This window comes from Leopardus geoffroyi, chromosome B1 (assembly GCF_018350155.1).
Source record: "Leopardus geoffroyi isolate Oge1 chromosome B1, O.geoffroyi_Oge1_pat1.0, whole genome shotgun sequence".
In the NCBI taxonomy this organism is placed as follows: Eukaryota; Metazoa; Chordata; class Mammalia; order Carnivora; family Felidae; genus Leopardus; species Leopardus geoffroyi.
Genome location: NC_059327.1, coordinates 102,970,853 through 102,989,018, shown reverse-complemented (window position 1 = coordinate 102,989,018; position 18,166 = coordinate 102,970,853).

Sequence of the window (18,166 nt, the reverse complement as noted above, 5' to 3'; positions counted from 1 at the left end):
TAATGGCCCAAACGTTTCAAATCCGATGATAAATACCCCACAGATTCAAGAAATTCAATGGATTCTAAGCAAGGTAAATACAAAGAAAAGTTCAACTCTTATTATTTTAAAGCTAATAATAAGAAAAACCCTTAAAACAGAGAAAAAGCCCACATTACCTTTATAGAAATATTAGTCAAAAACTATATGCTGAAAGATACTGTTAAAAAACTGAATGAGAAAAACAAAACAAAACCTTCTAACCTAGGACTCTAGGCAGAGTGAAAATATCCTTTGAAGAATGAAGAAGAAATAAAAACTTTCATATAACCAATGTTGAAAGAATTGTTGCTAGTAGATCTATAATAGCAGTAATACTAAAAGTTGTTTTCCATCTCAAAAGATAATGGCCCCAGATGAAAACACAGAAGTCCAGGAACAGAAGCTGAAGAGTTTATAACTTATTCAGAAGGAAAAAAAAAATGTGACAATAGCAAAAAAATAATGGTAAGGGAATAAGTGGAGTTAAACTATTATATTCTCCTTACAGTATTTAGGACATAGTAAAAGCAGACTGTAGTCATGGTTATGTTTTGTATTTCTAAGGTAATATCTACACTAGTGATGCAAAAATGTATAGCATAAAGCTACTAATAAAATTAATAATAAAATGTGGTTTATTAAAGGGTGCCTGGGTGGCTCAGTCAGTTAAGTCCTAGACTCTTGATTTCTGCTCAGGTCATGACCTCTCTATCATGAGATCTAGCCCTGTCTTGGGGCTCAGCGTGGAGCCTGCTTAGGATTCTCTCTCTCCTTCTGCCCCTCTCCCTCATTCACATGCTATCTCTCTCTCTCTCAAAAAAAATTATTAATGCAAAAAAAGTACTATCCTTAGTCAGTAAAGAATAAAAGGATGACATGACTCTGACTTTTAAAAAAAATTTTTTTAAAGTTTTTTAAATGTTTATTATTTTTGAGAGAGTGTGAAAGAGCACCAGTCAGGGAGGCACAGAGAGAGAGGGAGACGCAAAAACTGAAGCAGTTTCAGGCTCTGAGCTGTCAGCATAGAGCCTGATGTGGGGCACGAACCCATGAACTGGGGGATCATGACCTGAGCCAAAGTTGGATGTTTAAGTGGCTCAGCCACCCAGGTGCCCCTAACTTCTATTTTTATTTCTTTAAAAAAATTTTTAATGTTTATTTATTTTTGAGAGAGAGATAAATTCAGAGAGTGAGCAGGCTCCAGGCTCTGAGCTGACAGCACAAAACCCCATGTGGGGCTTGAGCTCTCAAACGGGAAATGATAACCTGAGCCAAAATCGGATGCTTAACGGACTGAACTACCCAAGCACCCCTTAACTTTTGTTTTTTAAATACAAGGTTGAACTATTTGAACTAAGAGCTTCTACATTGGGTTTTTCATGTTATTTTAATATGCTTTAGAAACAACATGTACCTTACTACAGTCTCCATTTTCTTTCCCACTCCATATCCGTATGCTCACAACTTGGGACTATGGTTCTCTATTAGTCAATTTAAATTACATACGGGTGTGTATTAGATTATGCTACCTTCTCCATTCGCTTGAAGCTTTATGTAATAGAAAATTTATAACACCAAGACACGTAAGGGTGCAGCATGCCCAATGGCCAAAGACCAGCTTCTAAAGAATTGGGCCAACACAAAGATTATTATTATATATATATTTTTTTTGCCAAAAATAAGTTCTATTCCACTATTAGATACCATCAGACAGTGAGTATGATTCTATTCTTAATGTATTAAAGTGAATTTGAGAGTAAAAGTAATTTTGATCAAGGTGTCATCAGAAGGCAGTAAAGGGATTTAGATTTCAGGGTTTCAAAATCCAAATTTTCACTTCTCACCTTCAGCCCATCTTTTTACTAATTTCCAGTTTTATAAATGTACTGATATTCAAATTGTAGCACAAGTCCTGGGAGTATAGCCATATTTTTTCTGGTTTCCAACATCAATTTTCTTATTCCTTCTTTACAAGCCAGACTTCCAAGACTTGCCAAATTCTTGGAGTGATTTATAAAGCATTTAGAAATACAGATTCTCAAGTTTTGCCTCAGACCTAATGCATTGTAATCCGTTTGGGTGGAGCTCAGGAAATATTTGTTCTAAGATATGGAAATCACTCTTCCAGGCTATGCTTTTTTTTTTTTTAAGTACAAACAAACAAAAATCTCTACCTACTAAAAATGTATGTATGCTGTACAAACTATATTCTGTGAAACCCATAGCAGATTATAGTGCTAAGAATACAAGGGACTTCCCTCAAAAGAACTCACCCACAGAGTCATGGTTAGGTGAATCTTTACCAAGCATGTCTGTTTGATAGTGTTATTAATGCAACTGTATTCTTTTCACAAATAAGTGGCTCGAATAGAATTCTAAGTAACTGGAGTTTTCTAGGAATTATTATTCTTCCACCCATTTTCAAATTTGCTAGAAGATTTTAAAAGTTGAAAGGAATCACAGTAGCTAAGGTTCCTCTTCAGTTACAGTGTCCGGCTTTTGAATAGGTTAATGAGCCTCAGCATTTATCTTTATTTGGGCTTTATCGCTCACATTCATATTCTACTTTTTGTTCCAAAAATAAAGTTTTGAAGGAATGATTTATTTCATAAAGCAAAAATCAGAAAGAGACAGAATCAATGTTTTCTCATTAAAGCAAGAAAGAGCGTCAGGGCAAGAGGAGGACAAAGCATGAATTTGAAAATGAAACAGTGTCATGGCTTCCTCTCCCAGGCAACTCCTAGCCCACCTTCCCACAGACTAAGATGACCTCTTGAGCAGGATGGCATATTTTTATACCAGCCCAGATGAGCTCTGAAAGAAGAAAAACAATACACAAACTGGGCTGTCAAAAGCATCCTACTAAAGGTTAAGGCACTGCACCTTGTCTCTTGCTGACAAACCCACTTGTGGATTAGGACTGCCAAACCCGTTTTTACCTTTACTTTCCAGACAGTAGAGGCAACTCGCCAACATTTAACCACAGACCAAACCTGAAAATACTTAGCTCTGACCCAACCATGTGCTGGAGTTCCAGACGATCTTTAAAATTAACCTGTTCTGAGCCTTCTTGAAGGCCAATTCTTATGCAACTGACCTGACACTGTGCAGCAATGGCGCCACCTGCAGAACAATGTGAAAAAAATAACAAATGCCTCAAAGATGGAGGTCAGATTTGGTGGAGAGAGCGGAATAACATTTTTTTTTTTAAACTATAGTATTTTACAGTGTATTTTCTATATGCACTTGGTCAGTTTAGGTTATATTTACATTAAACACAACTCTGCATTTTTCATTATCAACAAATTGTTTTATTTAAAATGTGAAAAGGGAAGAGATACAAAATAAATAGAGAAAATAATAAATTTGGAATGAACAAATCATGATCCATGTAGTGAGTGAATCATGATAAACGAGATGGATTCTTGAAGCCAACAAGTGTGGTGGTAGTCCTTGATTCCTTATCTTCCAGACTGTAGCAGAGAAAGTGGCTTCTCGTCAGGCCAGTTACACTTTATGAGAGTAATTCCTGCAAACTCAGTCTAGAGCTTGCTCCTCCAGCCCTTCCAAAAGTATTGGGAGTCACCACAAAACTGCTGTTTAACCTCTTTGACATAAATTGACTAAAGGGTGTTCTGTTGCCTTCAACCAACCCCTAACTCTACATGATGACATGGGACTGAAAAAGATTAGTGACAGAAGTTGAGTCAAGGCAACGCCTCTGCTGCTTCCACAGAAAACCAATCGCTCCCATGGCTGTATTTCTCTGCAGAGGTGGCAAAAACAGCAGAAGTGGGGCCTCTATGTAAGTTCCATCTATGCCCTCAAATAATGATAAGGGACAGTTATGACGATAAATACATAGATGCAGTAGGGTGTGCCTCCTAGATCCCAGGCTGATGCTAGATCCCAGGGAAGCCTGACCTCTAAAGCCATCTAGGAAATGTAGTTTTTTCTCTTCCCAGACTGTAGTGTGCCATAAGGTCCATTTCATGCAGGTGGGAATGGAGGTAGTGATCCAGTCTTCAGTACCAGCCTCATAGGATTGCAGCCTCAGAGTTTTTTCTGTGATTCACTAAACTCTTCTTTGAGAGCTTATCACCTTGTTATAACTATTATATTTTTTTCTAGGGCATATAAAATAAACACAGGACATTAAGTTTCAAAATGTTCAACTGAAAGCCACCAAAAATTCATCTTACGTGCCACTGTTGGGCACCCTGGCACATGAAGAGTGCAGACTTTAGATTTAGGTCTGGTCCTGCTCTACCTCTAGTAACCTCACCAAGCTTTGACCTCCACTTTCCCAGGAGGATTCAGTCATAACACATGTAGCACAACACATGTATGTGGTTGCCAGATCAACCACCCCGTGCTCTGAAAATGATAAACTATTAGATATTTTCTAATTTTTCAAAGGTTCTAATATAGTAACTTATCTCTCTGGAAATCTAAGGTATTTAAATATATGCTATTTGAACAACTATTTCCAATGGAATAAGCTGGGATTTCACTCAGTAAGGAAATGTGTAGCACAATATATAGTAAAGCCAACCTTGGTGTCAGTAGAGGAAAAATGCTAAAATTGCTTCCATTTTTTGAACTCTATGTTTATGGTTTGTGTACTTTTCTCTATATATATATTATACTCCAATAAAAAGTTTATAATAGAGAGAAGTGCCAAGAGATTTCATTCAAACAGATTTGGGCATAGGTTGATGAAATCAGAAAACAAGACACTTTCTATGGAACGAATGTGCAATGCAGACTAGGTATTCTGGTAGAATGAAGACAGCAAGAAAAAGATGTTTACAATGTTTTCTTAGAATCACAATAGAGGATTGTTTTTCAAATCCAAGAGTCTCCTATTTTATACCATAATACAGATGGATTTAAGTCAAAAGGGAAAAGTTGTTGAAAATTACTCTTCATTCAGGATTCTCACTTGGCTATTTTTCCTACTGATTTGAGTAAAGATTATGTTTTTTTTTTTAATTATGGCTTCCTCTCATGTCATATAATTTGTTTCTTCTCCTTATGGCTTCAAGTAAATGTTTGTTGCTATAGCACTATATCATTATAGTTCCAGACATTTTAAATGTAGGTGTTCTTCTTTCAAATACTTGGAAAATGTAAGTACTTTTTATCTCAGAAATGTGTAATGGTGGTGTAGAGAGGAAATTAAAATAAACTTTAACTCAGAGAACAAAAATGCCAATACTAGCAGTTATGCAAACGTGAATTATGTGAAGAAGAGTACAATAGAAAGGTTCTAAAAATAGGGGCACCTGGGTGGCTCAGTCTGTTAAGCTTTATTTAACTTGGGCTCAGGTCATGATCTCACAGTTCCTGAGTTCCAGCCCCACATGGGGCTCTCTGCTGTCAGCGGGGAGCCTGCTGTTGGGATCCTCTGTCTTCCTCTCTCTCTGCCCCTCCCCCACTCATGTTTTCTCTCTCTTTCTCTCTCTCTCTCTCTCAAAAATAACCAGATTTTTTAAAAAAAGGTTCTAAAAGTATATAAAAGCTGAAAGGAACAAAGAACACCTTTGAAAAGATATCACTGGAGACAGATATTGCATCTAAAGAGAAAATAAAACTCTTAGAAGAAAATATGCATCTAAATCTTTGTTACTTTGGATTAGGTATGTTTTTCTCAGACATGACATGAAACACAAGCAAGTGAAGAAAATATAGGTAAGTTGGACTTCATTAAATTTTAAATTTTTTATATATCAAAGGACACTATTAAGAAAGTGAAAAGATAACCCACAGAATTGGTGGAAATATTTTCAAATGATAAATCTGTTAAGGATCTAGTATCCAAATATATAAAGAGCTCTTTCAACTAAAAACCTAAATAATCCAATTAAAAAATGGAAAAATGATTTGAATCAACATTTCTCCAATAGTGATATAAAAATGGACAACAAACACATGAAAAGAACCACATCATTAGTGATGTGCAAATCAAGACCACAATAAAATATCATGTCACATTCACTAAGATGTCTATGATCAAAAAATTGGAGCATAATAAATGTGGAGAGATTGTGGAGAAATTTGAACTCTTGAACATTGATTTGGGGAGGGTAAAATGTATACTTTCTGTGAAAAACATTTTGACAGTTCCTCAAAAAGTTAAGCATAGAGTTACCTTATGATCCAGCAATTCCATCCTAGGTATATATACAGTAGAGTTAAAAATATATTGTCAGACAAAAACTTACACACGAATCTTCATAGCAGCATTATTCATAATAGACAAAATGTAGAAAAAAATGTTCACCAACTGATGAATTCATAAGAAGTGGTAGGTCCATTCAATGGGATATTGTTTATCCATAAAAAGGAATGGACTATTGGTACATATGACAACATAATAAACATTACAGTAGTCCCTCCCCCTTATCTACAGTTTTGTTTTCCTTGGTTTCAGTTACCTGTGGTCAACAGGGGCCTGGAAGCATATGTTTTTCCTTCAAAAGGTCAGTAGTAGCCTAAAACTATGTCACAATGCCTATGTCATTCACCTCATTTCATCTTATCCCAGAGGCATTTCATCACATCACATCATCAAAAGTAGGTTGAGTATAGTACAATAAGATATTTTGAGAGAAGCCACTTTCATTTAACCTTTATTACAGTATATTGTTATAATTATTCTATTTTGTTAAGAATAGGCAGAATACATAAGTAGGTGCCAGAATAGGGAAACCCATAGGGACAGAAAGTAGATCGGTGGCTTCCAGAGCTAGAGAAAGGAATAGTAGAGAGTGACTGCTAATGAATATAAGGTTTTGATTTGTTGTAATGGAAATATTCTGAAATTAGACAGTGGTGATAGTTGCACAAATTTGTGAATATACTGGAAACTCCTGAGTTTCATACTTTTAAGTAGTAAATTTTATGCTATGTCAGATGCATTGCAAAAAAAAAAAATCTGGGTGTCTTAAGAGCAAAGGCAATTTTTATTTTGCTAAAATAATCTTTTTTTTATGAAAATGAACCAAATCTAATTCTCTACATGCTTCTTTAATGAGTTTCTTCCCCTTCTCCGACAGAAAGAAGTTAAGTATTTCAAATTTTTCAGTTCCCAGAATCAATATCTTGGAATAAGTGAGTTCTCAAAAAAATTTCAGAGGTAGGATGAGAAAGGAAGGAAACTACTATAAGTGGAATGAATAAATGTTTTCATATGCATCACAGTGTTGGTGCATTTACATAGATGTTTTCTTAATCCTCACAACAGCATGATATATTGTTTTATTACTTATATTTATTTATGTATTATATTATTATAATTATATATTATAATTACTTATATATACTTATTCATTACATTTTACTAGAATTACAGAAAATACAAGAAAGGCTACATACTAAGATGTGAGCAGGAAAGAAGTGATCCAAGAAATCCCAATTGGATAAGTGTCCATTTTAATTTGAAGATCAAACAATCGTGTATAAAACATAAGGGGAAAATACTTCAGAAAAATCTTGAATAGAATTAAAAAATATAATTGAAATTTCTAGAAGATAAAAAACAACAATAATAACACACACACACACACACAAACACAACACATCTAGAAAAATGTTCAGGGCGTAAAACTCAATATCCCATAAATCAGCTTCTGATTAAAATCATTAAATACTTTCAGAAAAGATGTTGGGTGATTTAAGGCCTTTTTCTCCTTTCAATTTATGGTCAGTTCTATCATGGTTTATTCCTGATTCCTTCTCACCACCATCTGTAGCTTATCCCCCCCTCTGATTCCAAAACAGCTGATTTCTCAGTAGAATTTTGTTTTTTTCAACTTGTCCATTTTACTTGAATTTTTTTCTCCCTTTCCTACACTAATACAGACTGTAAGCCCCCAGAGTGAGCATTTATTCTGTGTTGCATGCCCAGTGTATTAGCCACTATAGGTATTTAATAATACATAATAAATTAATGAGTATATATAAAAGACAACTGCACAGTTTTGGTAGAGGGATAAAAATTCCAAGATGGAGTACAATTGTAATTTAAATATACTTGCATTCTAATGCCAAATATAAATGGATTTATCCATTTGCTATCTGTACCATTGTATTTTTTCCAGATGTAAGACAATATAGATTGATATTATGAGACAAGTAATACTTCAATTTTAGTGAGCAAAATAAGAATAATTACTTTCCTTTTAGGTCTTGAGTTTTATACTCTCAATGATCTGTAAAAGTAAGGTAATCACCAGATAAATAACCCAAACAGCTATTGGAGATAAAAATTGGCTTGGATTATTCCAATTTAAATTAGCCATTTACCTAAATTCCTTTATTTTTACTATGAAGTCCAATTCTCTTTTCTTTCTACCAAAAGAAAGCTTATAGTATGCCTCTTTTATTTTCATTTAATTATGTGTCTAGTTTTTTAAATTTGTTTTAGAAATCATGTTCTTAGAAAAACTTAGTTCTACTTGTGTAGGCATTTAAATTAAACCTACACAGTAAGGTACACATTTCTGTAACAGCAAAATATAAATAAATGTAATATTTGCAGAAGGAGGTTAGAACCAGTGACTCAATTCTTCAACCAGATTTCCAACCAACACAGTAAAATATAGACTATGGTTAGAATAATGCTATTAATTTTTAATAAAGTAATAAGGTATTCTTTACATTTCTGAATTTTAGGTTTAAAGTTTCAACGACCACAATCTCATTGAATCTTTATACCCTTACCTTGTCCTATAAATAAGAAAGGTGAGATTCAGAAAGATTAGGACTTACCTGAACCAATTCAGCTCCTGGGAGCTGGCAAGATAAAACATAAATGTAATTCATACAATATTGAGCATGAAATAATTAAATATGAATTTAAGTAAATGATATGACCATCTAACCTTACATTACATGGGAACCTGAGATCTCTCCCTCTACCCACTCCCCAAAGCCCATGCACTAGCAAATCCTGTCTATTTCACCTATGAAGTATCTCTTCAATCTCTTTAATTCTTCCCATCCTGATTTTGATGTGTGTCTCTTAATAATATCCAGCTTTCCCAGTAGATATCATTACCCTCCACTGATCAGAAACCATATCTCATTTAGCTTACCACTTTATTCTCAGAATCTAACAAAATTTCTGATACAGAAATGATACAGAATATGTCTCAATAAATGTGTCAAATAAATGAATGAATAAACACAGAGAAAATATCAGGGTATTAGCAAATCAGGATGCATTTTCATTTTGAACTCCAAGCAGTCAGTAACATATTCATTCAGTTGTTTTTGAACACTTATGTCTGCACAAAAACCTGCACACAGATGTTTAAAGAGGCTTTATTCATTCAATGCCTTATATCTTTTCAGTTATAAGTAACAAAAAGAAATTCTAAGAGGCTTCATCAAAATTGAATTTATGAACACAAATTTCAGCATCCCAGGAGCTGATTTCCCTTAGTGAAGCTTGATCCAAGGCCTGGTTTCTACTTTCCATTTTGTGCCTCACCTCTTCAGTGGAAGCCTTGTTATTAAGTCACTATTTGGCATTATTCAAAAGATGGGTGCAGCAGCACTTGTCTTGAATCCAACAAGAAAGTAAAAGTGTTTCTATTTCAAAATTGGCAAAAATGTCTTGGGCCTGATTCTTGTTGGCTAAAATTGGGCCATGTGCTCATCCTTAAACCAATCACCGTGGCCTATACTAATCATGGAACATTCTGGAGTTGCAAGTAGAGATAATTCCAGTCCAACACTGTAGTCTAATATGAGAAAGGGGTGATTCCCCAAAGGAATTTTTTTACCATAAAAAGGATGAATGTTTTCAGTCCAGCAAAAACAACAAACCAACGGATTCCCACTACAAGACCTTTACACTTTTTGATTATTGTTGCTACCAAGGCAGAAAAATACTGGTATCTACAGAAAGCTTGTAGAGCGAGAGAGAAAGAACTATAGCATACACCACATTTTTTCTATGGTGAAGGTGGCAGGTTTATTAAAATATAGAACTCAATATTTAGAACAAGTAAGATAAAACAAAGCCTCAAACCTATAAGTTTGGGCCCCCAACAAGATGAGAAAGCCTCAGTGGATGAGACTAGGAGGCCAGAGCAACATGGTACAGCACAGAATGTGTTTCTTTATCCACCCTGGACAGAGTTACTGTTGTCTTACTGAAAATATGGTGATTTGCTGAAAAATACTGCCAACATATATTCAGATTCTGGTCCCCAGAATGGGCAAAAACAGTGAACAGTTCACTCATCCCTCACTTTTATAGAAATCTGTCTGTATATATTTGTGTTACATGAGGACCTCAAAACAAGATCAAAACAAGATCTAAGACAACAAAAGGCAGTACAGGACTGACTGTCAGAGACATGTGTCACAGGCAAGAAGTGCCTTAAGAGTTGGGAAACAAACTGATTAGGCCAAACTCTTCAGGGAGACCTACAGAAAAAAACGTTTTGTCCTCCCCATAGGAAGATGACACAGGAAACAAAAATATGTGCTTTTAGTTGCTTCTCTCCCCCCAGTAAGTAGTAACTTCTTGGATGTATTTTAACTATATGTTTTTATCTTATCCGTCTTATGACATAGGCATGTTTTGATGAAAGACCAGCTAAGGATAAGGATGTCATCTAAAACCACGGAAACACAAAGCTTCAATCAGTTCTTGGGCAATATTAAGAGCTTCCATTTCTCCTACAGAATGTTGAAAGCCTCAGTGAGATTCCATTCTCAGAGGGCCTTATTACTAGCGAGGTCAGAGCCTCAAAAGAGAAAAACACCCTCCTCTTTTCCCACCCAAGGAGGTGATGAGGGAGAGGTGGTGTACAGATGTTCACTCACATCAAATTTTCAATTTTTTTTAACTTTTTTATTTTTTTTTTTGAGACAGAGAGAGACAGAGCATGAACGGGGGAGGGGCAGAGAGAGAGGGAGACACAGAATAGGAAGCAGGCTCCAGGCTCTGAGCCATCAGCCCAGAGCCCAACGCGGGGCTCGAACTCACGGACTGCGAGATCGTGACCTAAACTGAAGTGAGACGCCTAACCGACTGAGCCACCCAGGCGCCCCTCACATCAAATTTTCAACCAGAGTAATGATATCAGACAGTCTGAAATCTCATCTACTCACAGAAGTCCACCTACCAATGTTTTCTGTGTCACACTGCACATTTCCCACCTTCCTTCTGTATCTACTCCTATTATCTGTGTCTGATGACAGAGAGAAGACCTTTCATATCTACTCATTCCTGTCAAAATCAGTTCTCTTCCTCCTTACTGTTTTCTTTTGCTTTCTTAATCATATTTTTTCTGTTATTAAAAATAGAACAGCTGTTATATTTTCAAGAAAATACCCTTTATTTCAGTGTTCTTTTTGTGATCACCTTATTTGCTGATCTGAATTTCCCAGACAACCCCATTTACTCTTTGGCATTATTAGAAAATTTTATAAGACCATGCTGCTTTGATTGACCAATAACTTGTGAAACCTAACTTTTATCTGGCCCACCTGCTAACTCAGAAACCCTTTCAATCATCCCTTACTGACACATTTCCCATAGTTGACTATTCTGGACCATTTCCATACAATCTAACACTCCAACCACTATTCCCTACTCATAGGAGACGTCTTTGCTTTACAACAAATCTTATTACATTTTCAACAGAATTCTCCCTCAGCACCTCTATGAATCTTTATTTGCGCTACTTCTCTTATCTAGAACATCCTTTCTTCCCCAGACTATTTTAACCTCACAACTTGTCCAAACACTTCAAATTGCAGCTATTGCTGCCTCACTGTCTCCTTGACTATTCCAGGACCTTCTCTAAATTTCCACAGTAATATTTGAATCCCATTTGACACAGTTTTGTTGTCTACTGCTGTCTTTTCATATGCATATTCTGTCTTCTTGAGTAACAATAAACATCGACACAGAAATCGTAAGAAAACCCCTATTATAGTGTCTCAGAATTTGCACTTTAAGAAGGCTGCATTTGAAAGTATAAATAATTCTTTTACAGGTATAAATATTTTAGTTGTTGCACATTAAAAACATTTTTGCTTTACCACATACTTAAAGGTTTGGAAAATGGTTATTAGTAAAGTGATATGTATATACCTGTTTTCAAGGTGATCAGTTAGTTTTCTCCAAAGATACAGCCTATTCAATGGACTAATAACTAATAACTAGAGCTAACTATCTTGCAAATGCAAGGTTGGCATATAGAAGTCACTCAACAAATATATATTAGATGGATAGATAAATGGCTAGAATAAAAATGTGATGACTTCATCTTCATTGGAAAAAGGAATTCAGTTGACATCATAATAAAACGACCAGGATTACCTGAGGGAGATAGGAGTAAACGACGATAGTACTCTAAATTGGGGTGCTGGCAACTCTGCATCCTGAGGGACATCCTCTCTTTCTGTAAACTCACTAAAAGGGCAGCATCTGGATGTAGTCTCTCTTTCTTTAATTCCCCTTTATATAGTAAGCCAAGATCTCTATTTTTTAAGAGAAATATGAACTCACAGAGTAAATTAAGGAGACATCTGAAAAGCATAACTAATATTAAAGGACAGTGATAGAATAAATAATCTATGTAGCCATGCAAAATAAGTGGAATGAGGAGATCAAGAACTTAAAATAAACACAATAAATATCCTTCAAGAAATGTTAAGAGGTGTCTGGGTGGTTCAGTCAGTTAAGCATCCAACTCCTGATTTTGAATCAGGTCATGATCTCACAATTTGTGAGACTGAGCTCATGTGAGGCTCTGTGCTAACAGCAGAAAGCCTGCTTGGGATTCTCTCTCTCCCTCTCTCTCTGACTCTTCCCTGATTGCATTCTCTCTCCTTAAATAAACAAACTTAAAAAGATAGAAATGTTAAGGAGCTCAACTATACTTCAATTAATTTTTTAAATGTTATTTATTATTTGGGAGGGGAGGATAAGTGGGGAGGCAGAGAGAGAGAGAGAGAGAGAGAGAGAGAGAGAGAGAGAAAGAGAATCCCAAGCAGGCTTTATGCTCAGTGGGGAGCTCAATGTGGAGTTCAGTCTTACAACCATGAGATCATGAACTGAGCTGAGACCAAGAGTCAGCTGCTTAACTGACTGAGCCACCCAGGCACACTCAATTTTTTTTTTTAATATTAAGGAGGATTCCAGTGATATGAGAAAAAAAATAACAGTTACAATGAAAAATCAAATGGACATATTCAGTATGAAAATATAAAATTTGAAATAAAAATATTGTAAGTCAGGATCAAAAGGCAGAGTAGAGAAAACAAACAAATTGTTGAGCAAGAATATCAAATTAAGAAACTCTCCCAGAAGACATCAAGGAAGTTTAAAGGGATGAAAAAAAATCATTAATGAAAAATTGAGTGAAATGGGGAGTGGAAGTGGATATATAAAATCTACAGAAAAGAAATTCCAGAAGAAAAAATAAAGAGAGGGAAGGAAATATTTGAAGAAATACTAACCAGAGATTTTCAAAAATAAAGATTAGAAACCTCAGACTAAAAGTACTCAAAGAGTATCAAAGAAAAAAAATACACATCTAAACACAAGGTGGTAAAATTTTATAGGCTCTAATTCAAAGAACAAGTTTTAAAAGGTATCAAAGAGAAAGAGGATATCTCAGACTGACATCACAATTCTAAAGAGCCACGTTGAGCACTGGGTGTTGTGTGGAAACCAATTTGTCAATAAATTATATTAAAAACAAACACAGACCAAAAAAAGCCACATTGATATCAAACAAAACTTCACAGATTTAGATGTAACGAATGAAATGAATTTAGAACTTAGACTTTAATATCTAGCTAATCCATCATTAAGTATGAATGCAGGACTAAAGGTGTTCACGCATACATGTACTGGATATTTTGTTTGTCCACCCAGAACCATGCACCCTGCATCACTGTGCTCTGTGCCTGGATCAAAGGGCTCCCTTGCTGCTAGGCTGTGTCTGGGGAATGGAGACCATTTGCAGATTAGAGGGAGCTAGGGGTCAGGTCAGTGCATTAGTGCCCATGGCACCCACCACGAGGAGTAGCATGGGCTGGCTCATCATGCCTCCATCCACAGTCACAGCTCCAATAGGTAGCCCCTTACACACAGATCTTTCACTGTCTCTCTCCCTCAGTTTCTTCCTTTTCTTCTCCTGCTCTTCTTTGTCTTCCTCCTGTTCATCTTCCTCCATCTTCTTGGCTCCCCTTCAGGCCTAGGGATGGGAACTGTGCCTTGCTATAATGAACAGCTGATACTGCACTAACCCTTCTGCTTTTCTGTACCCTGCTCACTCCTTTGTAAATCGTCCCTTTATTAATTACACCTCAAATTACTCCGTTTGAATGTGCCATCTGTCTCCAGACAACACTCCAGATAATAAACATAGCCTCAAGAGGTTTGCTATACAAACATACTTTAGGAAATGCTTTTGAAGGAAAATGTTGGGGCTTTTCTTAAATATATGGGGGATAAAGATGAGTACATAGTCTGTTTTTAATTTCAGCAACGTATTTTTAATTTCTCAGAGTTTCATTAACCCGTTTTTCCCCATTTTGTAGCATGCTTTATTTATGTTTTTATAAAAACAGTTTTCTTAAATCTCCTTGAGAATAGTACTAATTAAATTTATTTCTCAGCCCTCTTTTATTATCTTGAATTATTTCGTTATTCTAGACTCAGTTTTCTATCTCTATCATAGTCTTATTCCTTCATTTTGTAGGATGTTCTAAAATGTCTAACAAGCCTTTAAGAAGGCAGAAATGATTGTTTCCTTTTCTGTGCAGAAGCTTTTTATCTTAATGAGATCCCAATAGTTCATTTTTGCTTTTATTTCCCTTGCTTCCGGAGACGTGTCAGGTAAGAAGTTGTTGCAGCCAAGGTCAAAGAGGTTGCTGCCTGTTTTATCCTCTAGGATCTTTATCCTCTTTTCCTGTCTCACATTTAGGTATTTAGGTCTTTCATCCATTTTCAATTTGTTTTTGTCTATGGTGTAGGAATGTTCCAGTTTCATTCTTCTATATGTCGCTCCAGTTTTCCCAGCACCATTTTCTGAAAAGATTCTTTTTTCCATTGGATACTCTTTCCTGCTTTGTTGAAGATGAATTGGCCATACAGCTGTGGGTCCATTTCTGGGATTTCTATTCTATTCCATTGATCTATGTGTTTGTTTTTGTGCCAATACCATACTATCTTGATGATTACAGCTTTGTAACCCAGCTTAAAGTCTGGAATTGTGATGCCTCCGGTTTTGTTTTTCTTTTGTAACCTCTGTCTCCCTCTCTGTCTGCACCTCCCCTACTCAGACACACACACACACTCTCTCTCTCTCAAAAATAAATAAACATTAAAAAAAAAAAAGAAACCTGTGGAGTTGGACCTATATTTCATTTACTCCTGTCTTCTCAGGATTCTAAAGATATAAATTGGAGCATTTTTATGTCATTTTATCTCATTTCTTTCTGATTTATTCTTTCATAGATGGATCATAATCTCAGTTCTAGAAAACAAAACTTTGAGTGAACAAGAAAACATAGGGCCTGAGATATAAGCCAGTAAATTTATGTATGGTTTTAAAATATACGGATTCACCTGATTTTATGACTTTCCCCTATTCTCTCATTTGCCAACCAACCCTCTTTAGCCTTATCTGGTTCAGAGTAAAAAGGATTTTTCTCCTTCTCCTTCTCCTTCTTTCTTTTTTCTTTTTTTTTTTTCTTTTTTTTTTTTTTTTTTTTTTTTTTTTTTTTTTTTTAGGATTTTCTAGATCCTGAAATGAAAACAGGGTGTCTCGGTTTTACACATAGTACGAACTCCAAAAATATTGTTGAATATTGTTGAATGAGAACAACATCTAAAAAGTGCAGCCAATCTACACTTTTTCATGAGTTGGGTCTGGTTTTGTTTCAACATTTCAAAAGCTCCTGCATGGCCCATAAAACCTACAGCTACTCCATTTGAAATGTAGTTGAACTGCTTTTTGACTCTCTGCTCATAGCAATAACTTCTCAAGATTGTATTTAAGAGCCTGCTAGCCTGACAGATAATGGAATTAAATGGCTCCAGGTTGATTTGGTAGCTATAAAGCAGAAAATCATGTTAAGGCTACTTTGATGAACTGAGAATGTAAAAACAACTCTTTATGGAGTGATGAAGAAAGGAATTGTACTTTTACAGACCATATGTGGAATGGAGACAGTCAGGTTGAGTATTAGAAGAAAATTCTTGAATGTGTGATTTTCACATTTTATTACCATAACTTCACCTGACACACATGGCAATAAACATGGCAATAAATAAAATATACGTATGTATAAAGTCACATAACCACGACCAGAATCAAGATATAGAACATTTCTATCATCCAAAGATGTCTCTCATGCCCTCTACATTCAGTTGCCTAAATTCAGCTAGCCTCTAGTACCACTTGCCTGTTTGCTATTCCTAGAGTTTTGTCTTTTCTACAACTCAGGTAAATTAAGTCATAGAGTATATAGTCTTTTCTGTTTTGCTTCTCTTACTTAGCATAATACTTTTGAAATGGATCCTTGTTGCATGTATCAGTATTTAATTCCTTTTATTGCAGAGTCATATTCAATTAGATAGCCTCAACACAATTTGCTTATTTATTCATTGGTTGCTAAATGTTTGGGTTATTTGCAATTTTTGGTTATTTTGAATTAAGCTGCTATGAACATTCATGTATAGGTCTTTTCTTTTTTCTTTTCTTTTCTTTTCTTTTCTTTTCTTTCTTTCTTCTTCTTCTTCTTTTTTTTTTTTTTTTTTTGGTTGAAGTTTATTTTATCAATTCTTTCTTTTAGGCTTCCTGCTTTGCTTTCAGTGCCCTGTCCACAAAATCTTTGCCTTGCCTAATCCAGGCTACAAAGATTTTATTCTGAGTTTTATTCTAGAAGTTTTATAGAATATTCTTATTCTTATTCTTATATTTAAGAATATGATGCATTTTAAGTTAATTTTTGTATGTAGTATAAGGCCTAAGTTCCCATTTTCGGTATATGGACATCCAATTGTTTCAGAACCATTTGTTTGAAAGATTTTCCTGTACCCATTGAATTGTGTTACCACTTTTGTCAAAATAAGTTGACCATATACTTGTGCATCTACTTCGGGTAACTATTCTTTTGCAGTGCCAGTGCCACACTCTTTTGATTATTATAATTTTGATTTTTGTAATTTTTGATTATTGCAATTTATAATAGGTCTGCGGATAAGGTAGTATAAGCCCTGCAACTTGGTTCTTCTTTTTGAAACGTTTTTGGACTTGGGGCATGTGGGTGGCTCAGTCAGTTGAGCTCCTGACTTTGGCTCAGGTCATGATCCTACAGTCTGTGAGTTTGAGCCCTGCATTGGGCTCTGTGCTGACAGCTCAGAGCCTGGAGCCTGCTTCAGATTCTGTGTCTCCCACCCCCCTGCCCTTCTCCCACTAGCTCTGTCTCTCTCTCAAAAATAAATAAAAACATTAAATTTTTTAAAACATTTTCAGGCTTAGAAATTAGTCAAACAAGTATGCAAAATGCTGATGTCCTGATCCATAAGAAACTAAGAAAAGAGAGATGTGTATTTTTTTGTTTTGTTTTGGTTTTAGTTTTTCTTGTTGTGTTTTGTTTGTAGAGTAGAAGAAAAGACACAGCTCTTTTTGGCATAATGATCCATAATGAAATAAAAGGCTTAGAGGTCTAAGCAGTGATGCATATCTTTTCACTGATTTCATAGACATTTTACCCAAATGCTAATGAATGGTTTTAATGACTAGCCTTCTGTACCCCTCCACAACCCTCCCTTCTGGATCCAAAGAGACTTTGTCAATTCTCACTTCAAGCACAAATTCAGGGGAAATCAGATGGAATAAAATGAGTGACAGCCTAGGGCAAAGAAAAAAAAGGGGAGAAAGCAGATGCCTGGGTGGAGGACAAAAGGCCCAAGAGACTCAGGGGGCAGGGAAGTCAGAGGAAACCAGAAGAAAGCTCAGAACCAGGGCTCCTTTTGCAAATCCAAGGTGAACTCTGTATGGGCTCATAAGCTGTGTTACACTATCGTCAGCGCTCAGTGTCCAGACTGGAGCTTCTTTGACTAATTATAATAGTTTCCCAATAATGGATTGAACCA